Here is a 6,000-nt window from a genome sequence, read left to right on the forward strand (position 1 = left end):
CGAGAGAGAGCCTGGCGACTAGACTTTCTCCCGGAAAAAAAGGCATCCTACAAAGAGGCGATCAAAATTTACAGGGAAGGAGTTAGGATGGCCCAGGCCACCTACTACTCTGACAAAATCCTGGAGGCCAAATCAAGGCCCAAGGAAATTTTTAAAATAATTAAACAATGTACCAGTGTCACTAATACCCCCCCTCAGATTAAAACTCAGGACCAATGCAATGAGCTTGTGGAATTCTTCCACAATAAAGTCCTGAAAATGTATTCCACCTTTCCAACAGCAATCACACCCCCGGAGCCAACTGATCTTCCCCATTCAAGAACCCCGCCCTCCCCAGACCAGCCAATCCTGGAGCACTTCCCCCCTCTGGACCTTGACACTCTTGGCAAAATAGCACGCCAAGTCAAGTCGGGTTCCCCACGCGATCCAGCCCCACCTGAAGTTCTGTTGCAGGCACACAAAGCCACCCTGCCTGTAATCCTGGAGCTTCTAAACGCGTCCATATCGGCAGGCACAGTCCCTACAGCTTGGAAGCATGCCATGGTGCGGGCGCTGTTGAAGAAACCCAACCTGGACCCCAATGACTACTCCAATTACCGCCCCATTTCACTCCTCCCTTGGGCTAGCAAGGTGCTGGAGAAATACATAAATGTCCAGCTGGTCCAGTATACTGAAAACCACTCCCTACTGGATACGTCCCAGACAGGCTTCAGACCGAAGCACGGCACCGAAACCGCCTTATTAGCGGTCGCCGAAGAATCTCGAAGGGTTCTGGATCAAGGAGGATCAGTGGCAGTGATCCTCCTTGATCTAAGCGCCGCCTTCGACACGGTCAGCCATGCCATCCTGCTGAACCGTCTCCAGGAAATCGGAGTCTCAGGCGACGCTTTAAGGTGGTTCGACTCTTTCCTGTCCGATAGGTCTTTTCAGATCTTCGATGGCGACACAGTGTCTACCAGCAAACCTCTTAGTTGCGGAGTACCACAGGGCTCCTCTTTGAGCCCTGTGTTATTCAACGTCTACATGAAACCGCTGGCTGGGATCGTCGAACCGTACGGCATTAAAATCGTGTCGTACGCCGACGATACTCAGTTAGTGGTTTCATTGACCCAAGAGAACATCAGGCAATCCCCGAGAGGTTTGCTGAACTGCCTAGAGGATGTCAATGAGTGGATGACCAACTCCTCTCTCAAATTGAACGGAGCAAAAACAGAGCTCATGCTCCTAGGCCCAGCCCCGCCTGTACCTTTCATATCCCTGTGGCCCCAAGCTCTGGGCGCTCCCCCCATCCCCAAGGAAAGCGTCAAAAGCCTAGGTGTGTGGCTGGATAAGAGTCTTTCCTTCTCCACCCAGGCCACCAAGCTGTCCGCCACATGCTTTGGCATACTCAGAACCTTGAGGAAAGTCCTCCCTCTTCTGCCTCTAGAAGCCAAGAAGGTGGCAGTTCAAGGCCTCATCCAGTCTCGCCTGGACTCAAACAATGCCCTATATGTAGGGGCACCTGAGATGACGCTACGGAAGCTGCAGGTGGTGCAAAACTGCGCCGCACGCACCCTTCTGCAGATCCCACGAACCCAGTCAGCTAGACCTGGACTGAAAAGTCTCCACTGGTTGCCAATAAAACACAGAGTGGCATTTAAGGCGCTATGTATTGCGCACCGGGCCTTCTGGAAGACGGGACCCGCTATCAACAACGATCTTGTCATTCCCTACTACCAAAACAGGAACCTTCGTTCTTCTGAGGCTTTCCTGGCAGTTGTTCCCAGAGTGAAGAGAGCCAGGTCTGGGGGCAGGCTGTTCTCACTGAACACCGCTAAGCTCTGGAATACTCTCCCCCTCTCACTTCGCTCCAACCCAGACCTGCTCTCTTTTCGGAAAAAACTGAAGACACTGCTATTTGCTAAATCCTCCGAGCTCTAACTCCTGTGCTCCGTCACATCTTGTCTCATTTAGCGCTTGGACGCCCCTGGGCAGCAACCGCGCTTAACAAATTTATTTTCATTTCATTTCATTTCAGTGGCATATTTTTATGCTACCTTGGATTCATTAGCTGTAGCATTACCAGGCTGTTTAAAAGCAGTGGCTGATACTTGTGTGAGTCTTGAGTAGTGTGAAACACTTTTTATGGGAAATCCAGTGAAAGCATTTGTGCTGCATTCTGTTGAGATCCTGTTAACAAGGACTTGGATGTAGCATATGATGTACAGCAGACTGACTAGATATGAAAGAGTGATTTTGGGTGCTGAAAATGTGACAGTGACAAGATTTACAACATTGAATCCAGAAACTTTATTGCCAAGTTCAAATTTTGAAGAAGTGAAAGATGAAGCAGATCATTATTGTTTGGATGTGACAGAATTGTGCATAAAACCTAGACCTGACTTTAAAAATATTCCACTAGAGCAGACAGTGTGATGTTTGTGGATGGAACTTGTTTGAGAGAGATGAAAAAGGAGCATTGAGTGCTGCTTATTCTTTATGCACCGTGGCTATGGTTCGTGAAGCATCTTGCCTAAATTCTGCTCAAATTTCTGAGTTAATTGCTTTGACATGCACAGTATAATTGGCAAAAATCTGGGAGTAACCATATTGACTGATAGTCAATATGGTTTTGGGGTGGTTCTTGATTTTTTATCAGTTGTGGATGCAAAGAGGATTTCTGACTTCTTCAGGATCTCCAATCCGGAAAAGTAGAAATGTGAAGGATTTATTGAATGCATTACAATTGCCCAAAAAGATTGCTGTGGTTAAATGTCCATCACATAAGACAGGAAATGACTATGTGACAAATGGAAACAGAGACACCGACCAAGTGGCTCGTTTCTGTGCACAAAATTCTATTGCAATCAACAGAGAGATGGAGAAGAAAGATACAAATTGACACTCTATGTTTTCCTCTTTGGAAACATGGTATGAGATTAGACAGCTGTAGGAAGAAGCAAATGAGGAATAAAAACCAATTTGGATAAAATCAGCTTGTGAAAAGAGAACGGAAGATGAAGTGTTGGTGTATGTTGATGGGAGACCAGTAATGTAAGATTATTTACTCTCCTAGATGGCAAGGATGTACCATGGAATTGCACAGATTGGAAGAGATGCTATGATCAGACTCTTAAAGCAGTCATAGTTTAACCCAAAATTCTGAGTCATTGCAGAAAGTCTATGCCAGAGATGCATAGTGTGCCAGCAGCAAAATCCTGGTACAAAGACAATTGTTAGTTGGGGTCGAATTGCAAAAGCAGCAGGACCATTTACTAGGTTGCAGCTAGATTTTATAGAACTTCCCCCTTGTAATGGACGAAAATACGTGTTGGTTGTTGTTTGTTTATTTTTTTGTTGGGTAGAAGCTTATCCAACAAGAAGGAATGACAGTTTGACTGTTGCTAAATTGCTTTTAAAAGAGATAATTCCATGGTTCGGATTTCCAGTCTCTTTAGAAACAGATAGAGGAATCCATTTTAATAATGAAATAATTCAGATGATTTGCGCAGCATTACAAATCGAGCAAAAGCTGCATTGTGCCTATCGACCAAAAGCATCAGGTGTGGTCGAGCAAATTAATGGCACTATTAAATCCACAATATCAAAAGTATGTGCGTCTACAACACTGAAATGGCCAGATGCTTTACCCTTGGAGTTGATGAGTCTTAGAAGCATTCCTGATAAAAAAGACTGGATTGAGTCCTCATGAAGTTTTAATGGGGAGAGCAATGAGACAAGCAATTGTACCAGCTAACAAACTGATGAATATTATTGATGATCTAATGCTTGATTATTGCAAAGGACTGGCTGATCTAGTGCGTTCTGTGTCTCAACCAATTATGGGAAATTACAACCACAATTCAGCCGGAACAGGCACATGATTTAAGTCCAGGCGAGTGGGTTTTGGTGAAGAAACACGTGAGGAAGTCATGTTTAGAGCCAAGATGGCATGGACCATACCAGATTATACTGGTGACAATGACAGCAGTGAAGTGTGGTGGTTTGCCGAACTGGAAACATGCGAGTCATACAAGAAGAGTCCCAAGTCTACTTGAAAGACAGGGAGAAGAGCAGCAACTGGTAAAGAAAAGAGAAGTACCAGAAGCTGAAGCACCTGAAGCTATAGAATCTAGTGTTACAGATTCTGAAAGAGCTGAAGAAGAAGCAAGCACAAGTTGAATACAGTGGGCACCAGCTACTGGGTCTCAATAGACTGCTGTTGAGAAAGAAAAGGAGAAAGTGACTGAAGAGAATCAAGAGCAAGTACAACAAAGGAAAGAATGAATAAAATAACTTGCGAACTTGACAAAGAAGGTGAAGAAGCAGTTCAAGTTAAGAAAGCAAGATAAGGCGATGAGTGGCCAAAAGGAGGGAAAAGACTGAAGTACACTCTAAAAGAGAAAAGGTCAGAGCAAATAAATGAAACATCAAATCAAATTGAACAAAGTGATTCAGAAGAAGAATCAATACGGAAAACGAGAAGAATAAGAATTTTAAATAAGAAGTACACAGCTCCATAATGGACATATGTGGTTTTGGAAGAAATTGAAAGCACTAGTCAAAAAGAAGAAGAAGCTGATGCAGATCAAAGTGATCAAAGCAAAATTAAACCACCTTAAAAAGAACTGTGAAAACGGAGGTGTGACAAATTCAGTGAAGAATACTTTGAAAGTTCAAAAGATTTAAAGAAGTTATAAAAAAAAAGAAAAAGAGGGGGTAAAGAAGAGAGCCTTAAAGTGAATGGATACACTACCCTAGATGGTTTTAGGATAAGTTTTTTTCTATCTTGGATACGTTTTTTCAAAATGTTTAGAATAATTAAGTTTTTCTTAGATTTTTTATTTTTTGATATGGTATCTAAAATGGCAAAGGTAACAGACTCTTGATATCAAAACCATAGTTTTAAATGTAAATGTATTAATACTTGCTTATGTAGTGTCTTATTACTAACATTGGTGTGGTTAACACTGATTGTTATTGTGCCTGTTGTAATGGTGACTAATCACAAAAATAATACTAATAATGTTGAACGTGAGAGAGTAGATTCTGTTACTAAAGAAAACTTAAATACTAATGTAGAAACGATAGAGGATGATAGCATCTAACATCGTGATAAATCAATTAAGGATTTCTTGTTAAATGTTGTTACTAAATTGTTATACGAGTATGTTACTACAATGGATGCAAGAAATTGTCATGTGTGTATGCAATTACAATCGTCTGTTTCAGAGGGGTGACATCATCACCTACCATTAACCTATGGTGTGTCTTGTAGTGTCTTAACTAGTCTGTTTTATGAGAGGGAAGGTTTGGAGTATTACTACTCAAATTTTGATTTAATAATGTCAGAAATTCCTATCAGCAGAGATTTAAAAGTTGTTTATGAACATATTTATGCTGCATTCATGGGAGATGTTTTCATTAGTAACAAACCTATAGATACAATATAAGCACATAGAAATAATTTAACTTGTAAATTACCACATGGAGATTGAGTTTATGAATCTGGTAGAAGATAGAAGACGAGATTTCAAAAAGAAAGCTGCTGAGCAAAAGTCACATATCCCTCCATGGCCTTTCAGTGAGGGTGATTATAAAAAGGGTGAGACTTTCGCTGCCAGGTCTCTAGATTTCTAACATAGAGGAAAGCTTTGCGTGTTTAGGGAAAAGACTAAACTAAATAGTTACTTCATTGGCTCTAGTGAATGTGAGCATACTTTCTTACTAAAAGGAAGTTTGGGATTAAAAGAGGGAACTGATCCTGTTTTCCCGGAAATGTATTATGTGTGTGGTAAGAATGCCTACAATAGGTTACCGGAATGAAAAGAAAGGTCCGTGACTCATTCAAGGAGAACTTAATTCAGATCTGTATAGTCTGTGTTGTGTATACACTACAACACTGGTATATAATCCCATGTAGAAGCCACTGCGCATATGTAATCAAAAATAACTTATGAATGCATACACAGAATTTAAGAAACCAAAAATCTAAAATAATAAAAAATTAAATTTCATCTG

This window comes from Lissotriton helveticus, chromosome 3_1 (assembly GCF_964261635.1).
Source record: "Lissotriton helveticus chromosome 3_1, aLisHel1.1, whole genome shotgun sequence".
NCBI lineage: Eukaryota > Metazoa > Chordata > Amphibia > Caudata > Salamandridae > Lissotriton > Lissotriton helveticus.